This window comes from Triticum aestivum, chromosome 4A, assembly GCF_018294505.1.
Source record: "Triticum aestivum cultivar Chinese Spring chromosome 4A, IWGSC CS RefSeq v2.1, whole genome shotgun sequence".
In the NCBI taxonomy this organism is placed as follows: Eukaryota; Viridiplantae; Streptophyta; class Magnoliopsida; order Poales; family Poaceae; genus Triticum; species Triticum aestivum.
The window spans coordinates 176,327,898-176,333,897 of NC_057803.1; positions in this window are offsets into that span (position 1 = coordinate 176,327,898).

The window sequence follows — 6,000 nt, forward strand, 5'->3', positions numbered from 1 at the left end:
GTTGTGTGACTCCTCAAGAGCCAAGCGATGACCACACTCTTCCTCAAGAGCATTAGAGAGATCCAATATCTCATTGGCATAGTCACGACTATGCCCCTCCATCTTAGAGATGGTGTCTTTGTGAGCCTCGATCATGTCATTGGCTTCACCAAATTGTTCCAAGAGAGCAACGAAGTGCTTCTTGGATTTACCTTAAGCTTACTCATAAAAGACTCAAACTCATTTTCCTCCATGTTGGACCCCCACTTTCATCAATGCAATCCGTCAAAGAAGGATGAGTAATGATGGTAGTTTTAATGTTGGGGGTTACCTTGTTGGTGGCTTTAGCCATGGGGCACTTGGTGGTGATGTTCTCATTGGATGAGTCGAAGAGGGACGCCTGTGGGGTTGTCGCAATGGCCACGGAGGCCATGGCAACCGTCTCACCATCTTCATCATCATCATCCTCATTGTACTCTTCTTGTGCCACCAATCCCTTGGGAGGACCTTCTTGGTTAAGTGGTTCCTGTTGGGGAAAGACTTGGCCTTGTCCTTCTGGATGAGCTTGCCACCATTGTCTTCCCTCTTCTCATAGGGGCACTCCACAACAAAGTGGCTCACATTGCCACAATTGTAGCAAGTCCTCACACGTTGCTTGCCCTTGGCGCCACTTGAGTTTCTCTTGTTGAAGTTGGGTCTTGAGCTCTTCTTGCTTCAAAATTGTCTTGAAGCGAGAGCCATGTGCTCATGATAATCATATTTTGTATCCTTGGGGTTGCTATCCTCTTCTTCTTCTTCTTCCACACTAGCATTGGCTTTCAAAGCAAGGTTGGGCTTCTTGGCTCTTTGAGAATGCAATACCGCATTATCGGCGGTCTTGTCCAAGATACTCATTGCCACAAACTCATCCAACACTTCACTTGAGGACAAGGTGTGGAAGTCCGGCCTTTGACGGATGACGGAGGACATGGCCTTATGGTAAGGCATCATGGCTTTGAGAAATTTCTGCTTGATCAAATTGTCATTTGTATCCTTGCTCCCATGATCTCGGAGTGAGACCGCGAGTGTGGTTAGTCTTCAGTAGAGCTCACAAGGTTATTCACCTTCATTCATAGCAAATTCATCGGATTCATCTTACACCACTTAATAGTTGGAGCGTTGAATGCTTGCGCTTCCCTTGTAAAGGGAAATAACATGGTGCCATGCTTCCTTTGCCACGGTGAATGGTCAGAGATGCGCAATATCTTCAGGAGGGATTACATCTTGGATGATGAAGAGAGCATTCTCATTGAATTGATGATCCATGGCTTCTCTTGGGGTGAAGTTGCTTGGGTCATGCGGATAGAAACCTTGCTCAATGATTCTCCAAAGGTTAGTATTAACATGATTTAAATGATGTTTAAAGCGGTAGACCCAAGCGTCAAAATCCTCATTTTTCACAATCTTAGGAGAAGAACCGGCATGATTTAAATGAGTGGAGGGAATCGGTCCTCCATAGGTAAGTGGAGGTTCCACATGGGCAAAGATGTCATTTCCACTTTTACCACTAGACAAAGGAACTTTATCACTAGAAGCTTCCCCCTTGTTGGAGTTAGCAACCATCACCTTGTTAGTGGGATCAACCACTTCCAATGGTGCGGTGGACAATTTAAGACCATCAAGAAAATTCTTAAGCACGCCTTTGACCTCGGCCGTCATGGAGGTTTTAAATGTGTCCAAGGCCACATTGAGCTCCTCACGTGAGACCGAGGTTCCCCCATCGGCCATAGACGAGGACAGAATCACACCGGGGTGCTCCTCCTCAACGTCTACGGTGTCAACCATACTCTTCGGACGGCAAAGTCCCTAATAAAGAGACGAACCTCTGATACCAATTGAAAGGATCAATATAGTTGACTAAGGGGGGGGGGTGAATAGGCAACTAAGAATTTTTATCTTTTCTTTACCAATTTAAACTTTGCATCAAAGTAGGTTGTCTAGATATGCAACTAGGTGAGGAACCTATATGATGCAACAACAATAAGTAAACAAGCAAGCAAGGGATGTAACACAAGATAAGCTTGCATGAGTAAAGGGATGAGATAACCAAGAGTGGAGTCGGCGAAGACGAGGATGTGTTACCGAAGTTCCTTCCCTTTGAGAGGAAGTATGTCTCCGTTGGAGCGGTGTGGAGGCACAATGCTCTCCAAGAAGCCACTAGGGCCACCGTATTCTCCTCACGCCCTCACACAATGCGAGATGCCGTGATTCCACTATTGGTGCCCTTGAAGGCGGCGACCGGACCTTTACAAACAAGGTTGGGGCAATCTCCACAACTTAATTGGAGGCTCCCAACAACACCACACAGCTTCACCACAATGGAGTATGGCTCCGCGATGACCTCAACCGTCTAGGGTGCTCAGACACTGTGGCGCCCGGATAATTAAGCTACAGTAACCCTCTGCTAATGATGCCACGTCACCTCGATTATTGTTGTTAACCTCACATTAGTTCAGAACCGATCCAAATTCAACTTTAAATTAAAGTCAAATGATAAAAGTTTTCAAACATTAAAACTAAAATGTTTGGGTTGTGTCAAATAATTCTTAAGTAACAATGGTGGAAACACCACATTTTTATAAAGTGTTTAAATGTTCTAAAATAAATAAAACAATGGCTATAACAATTTATTAAATACCTTTTATAAATAAATATAGAGTAAACAACTAATTTGTTTAGTGCCAAATTATCTGTGGCAGTAGTATAATTAGTTATACTAATGTAGAAATTGTTTTATTATTATTTTTAATTAAAAATAAATTAGAAAACTAATAAACGTAAAAAAGAAATAAAAGGAGAAACCAACCCCCCGTCCTCAACTCGGCCTCGACCCAGTAGGGCACCAGGCCACTAGGCTGGCCCAGCCGCGCCCCTACATAACCCCACCCCGCAACCCTAGCTCACTACCCCCCGGTTGCCCCCACGATCCCCACTCCCCCCACGTTTTCCCTCACCCCTCTTCTGCCCTCCCGATCCAGATCGAGGGGCATCGACCCCATCGCCGCCCGTAGTCCCTGCCGTCGCTGCTGCTTCATCGCCGTCGTCGCCACTGGCCGCGACTCGCCGCACCATCGTGCCCTGGACCTCCGCTCGCCTCGCCTTCGACTCCCACGCTATTGGATCGGAGCAGGGGAGTACCTGTGTCGCCGCCCACCATCTCCGGCGCCGCCACGCCGTCGCCCGGCCTCGTCGTTGCCTCCCCGCCTCTCCCTCGCCGTCTCCAACAAGCCACGCCGCCCCCTCTCTCGTTAACGGCTGTGAGCGCCCCCTCCTCTCCCCCTACCTCGCAGTCGCACCTGACCCCTACTAGCCGCGCTCCACCTCCCACGCTCGTCGTACACGTTTGCTCGCTCCGGCCGTTGCTCCCTCTGCCCCACGGTCACCGTGCCGCCCGCACCTGATGCGTTTGGCCTCATCCATGCCCGTGTTGGCCAGCTGCGCCGGCTGCGCCCATGGCCACACAGCCTCGCCCTTGGCGCGCGCTGCCACTCGTGGCCACCGCCGCCGCCGCTGCATCGCGCGGCCCCCGTCCATGGTCACCCCGCCCGCGCATGCGCTTGCCCTGCCTGCCCCCGCCGCTACTGGTGCTGCCTGCTACTACAGCCACCATGCCTCGGCCGCGCGCGACCCTCCACCTTCGACCACCACGCTCGCAGACCTTGCCGCCGCCGCTCCAGACACCACCCGCACCCATTGACCCCTCTTCTCGACCCGCGCTGTGAACGGTGCCCCGTACGCTGTTTCCGATGAGCTCCCGTGCTGTTGATCGTCGCCGGTGCTAATTCGCTGACGTGGCTGTCGTTAGCCACTAATACCCCATAAACACGCATTGACGTCGGGGGTCCACCCACTAAACTAACCTTGTTTTGAAAATAAACCTATTAATAAACTAGAGTATGACATGTGGGCCCCGCCAGCTAATTAGAGAAATTTTAGGAGAAATACATGTTAAATACATGTGCCACTGACAGGTGGTCCCCATATGCATGTTTGACTGGTCAATGTTAACGTATTGACCGCTGAGTCAGCATCCCCTAGCCCACCCGTCAGCTTCTGCTAACTGGGTGCTGACCGGGTAGTTGACTTAGTCAACTGTCCCCACCTGTCAGCCCGAGGTGCACACTTTTGGGTACACTTCCTGTGTACCCATAGAATTTAAATACTAATTTAGTTTCGAATTAAATTAAATCCAGAAATTAGAAAATCATTTAAAAACTTTGAAAAATCATATAAAATAATCCGTAGCTCGGAAGAAAATATTTTGTCATGAAAGTTGTTCAGAACGACAAGACGAATCCGGATACGCTGTCCGTTTGTCAGCCACATGTCCTTAGCATAGCGAAAATGCAACTTTGCCCCTCCGGTCCATCTGTCCAAAAAACGCGAAACAATGGGAATACTTTCCTGGGTATTTCCCCCCTTTGCCGGTATCACCTAGTACTGCGTTAGGTCACCTCTAGCACCACATATTGCGATGTTATGCTATGTGATGCTTTGATTGCTCTATTATTTACTGTATTCCCCTCCGTTACTTCTTTCCGGTAGACCCCGAGACCGACGTCGGTACCCCTGTGATCGACTACATCGACAATGAACCCTTCTTGCCATAGCAACCAGGCAAGCCCCCCCCCCTTGATCACCAGATAACGCCTATTCTTCTCTCTACTTCTTGCATTAGAGTAGTGTAGCGGTTGCTTTCCTACTTCTTTTTCCCCTTCTCCTGGTTACTGCGATCATATGATGGAGTCCAGGAGCCAGAGGATCCCGAGGATGGTTCTACGCGGAGTTCGACTTCGAGGAGTAGTTAGGAGGTCCCAGGCAGGAGGCCTTGCCTTTTCGATCATTTCTATTTTCGTGCTAGCCTTCTTAAGGCAAACTTGTTTAACTCAAGTCTGTACTCAGATATTATTTCTTCCGCTTACTCTTGTGCATTGGAGCTTATGTATTCGAGCCCTCGAGGCCCCTGGCTTGTAATATAAAGTTTGTATTATTTTATTTTGTGTATAGAGTTGTGTTGTTATATCTTCCCGTGAGTCCTTGATCTTGATCGTACATATTTGCGTGTATGATTAGTGTACGGTCAAATCGGGGGCGTCACAAGTTCGTATCAGAGCCGACTGCCTGTAGGAATCCCCTTCCACACTCCTTGGCCGAAGTCGAGTCTAGACATTGCAAAACTTTTACTAACATGGTTGCGTGCCTTACGGGCCCACTGAAGGAAATATGTCCTAGAGGCAATAATAAAGTTATTATTTATTTCCTTATATCATGATAAATGTTTATTATTCATGCTAGAATTATGTTAACTGGAAACATAATACATGTGTGAATACATAGACAAACAGAGTGTCACTAGTATGCCTCTACTTGACTAGCTCGTTGATCAAAGATGATTATGTTTCCTAACCATGGACACGAGTTGTCATTTGATTAATTGGATCACATCATTAGGAGAATGATGTGATTGACTTGACCCATTCCGTTAGCATAGCACTTGATCGTTTAGTTTGTTGTTGTTGCTTTCTTCATGACTTATACATGTTCCTATGACTATGAGATTATGCAACTCCCGTTTACCGGAGGAACACTTTGTGTGCTACCAAACGTCACAACGTAACTGGGTGATTATAAAGGTGCTCTACAGGTGTCTCCGAAGGTACTTGTTGGGTTGGCGTATTTTGAGATTAGGATTTGTCACTCCGATTGTCGGAGAATTATCTCTGGGCCCTCTCAGTAATGCACATCACTTAAGCCTTGCAAGCATTGCAACTAATGAGTTGGTTGCAGGATGATGTATTACAGAACGAGTAAAGAGACTTGCCGGTAACGAGATTGAACTAGGTATTGAGATATCGATGATCGAATCTCGGGCAAGTAACATACCGATGACAAAGGGAACAATGTATGTTATTATGCGGTCTGACCGATAAAGATCTTCGTAGAATATGTGGGAGCCAATATGAGCATCCAAGTTCCGCTATT